A 1,164-nucleotide genomic window follows, 5' to 3' on the forward strand; every position below is an offset into this window, starting at 1 on the left:
ATTTTAGCCACTCTGACTGGTGTGAGGTGGTATCTCAGTGTGGTTTTGATTTGTGTTTCCCTGATGCTGAGTGATGTTGAGCATTGTTTCATGTGCCTGTAGGCCATCTGGATGTCCTCTTTGGAGAAGTGTCTGTTCAGAAACATTTCTATTCTTATTAAATTTTAATATAACAGAGAGAATTAAACAATTTTTATTGTGTATTATTTGTTGCATACAAAGGTTTTATATATATTTGTTCTATAACCATAATAGTAATAATGATAATAAATATTAGGTTGCTGCTTACTATGTGTTAGGCAATGTGCTAATAATTTTAGTACTTTGCTCTTTTAACTCATCAACCATACCATGAGATAGGTACTGTTAACATTCTCATTTTTTGATGGGGAATTTGAGGCTTAATGTAGTTAAAAAACAGATACCTTGCTAAATATGGCAGATTAAACACATACATTCCATATTTCTGTCCATTTTGATCTCCAAAAATCCTGCTAAAATATAAGTAAAGAAATAAAAAGTAACTGAGTAAACCCAAAAGGTAATATGAATAGAATGAGGATAATTGATATCAGCCAATTATGGGAACATGTAAAACAGATCCCTAGGAACTCTTTCAGCAGAGTGGAGAAAGTGGAAACCTGAGTGCCTGCAGACAAGAAACAAAAGAGTTCTTACTAGAGGAAATGGTCATAATTTGGGCTGCCAAGTACCTTGGAATGCCAGTCTGATTGGTACAGACCAAAGGATTGATTAAAGGTCTGTTATAGAAAGTCTGTATGCCTCAGACCCCCTGTCACACCTGCATGGTCAGAGAACTACTCTTTTTTTTAATATCCTGCTTCCTTCCCCACATGGAGATTTATTCTCTGCAAAACATGGAACAAACGGCCTGGATTCAGGGGACCCACATTAGAAGAATATAAGACCCACACTGAAAACAAGACCGTTATGTTTTTTAAAATGTAATTATTAATTAGAGGAAAAACAGGAAACACAAAAGAAAGGAAATGAAACCATTGAAATTATTTACCTTAACAGTGAATATTATTTACACAGTCATAATCATGCAAACCTTAGATGGTAATCCAGCTAAAATCATGACATATTTTGAAAGGTTTAGAGAGGGAGTGTGTGTGTGTGTGTGTGTGTGTGTGTGTGTGT

This window comes from Suricata suricatta, chromosome 5, assembly GCF_006229205.1.
Source record: "Suricata suricatta isolate VVHF042 chromosome 5, meerkat_22Aug2017_6uvM2_HiC, whole genome shotgun sequence".
Classification (NCBI taxonomy): Eukaryota; Metazoa; Chordata; class Mammalia; order Carnivora; family Herpestidae; genus Suricata; species Suricata suricatta.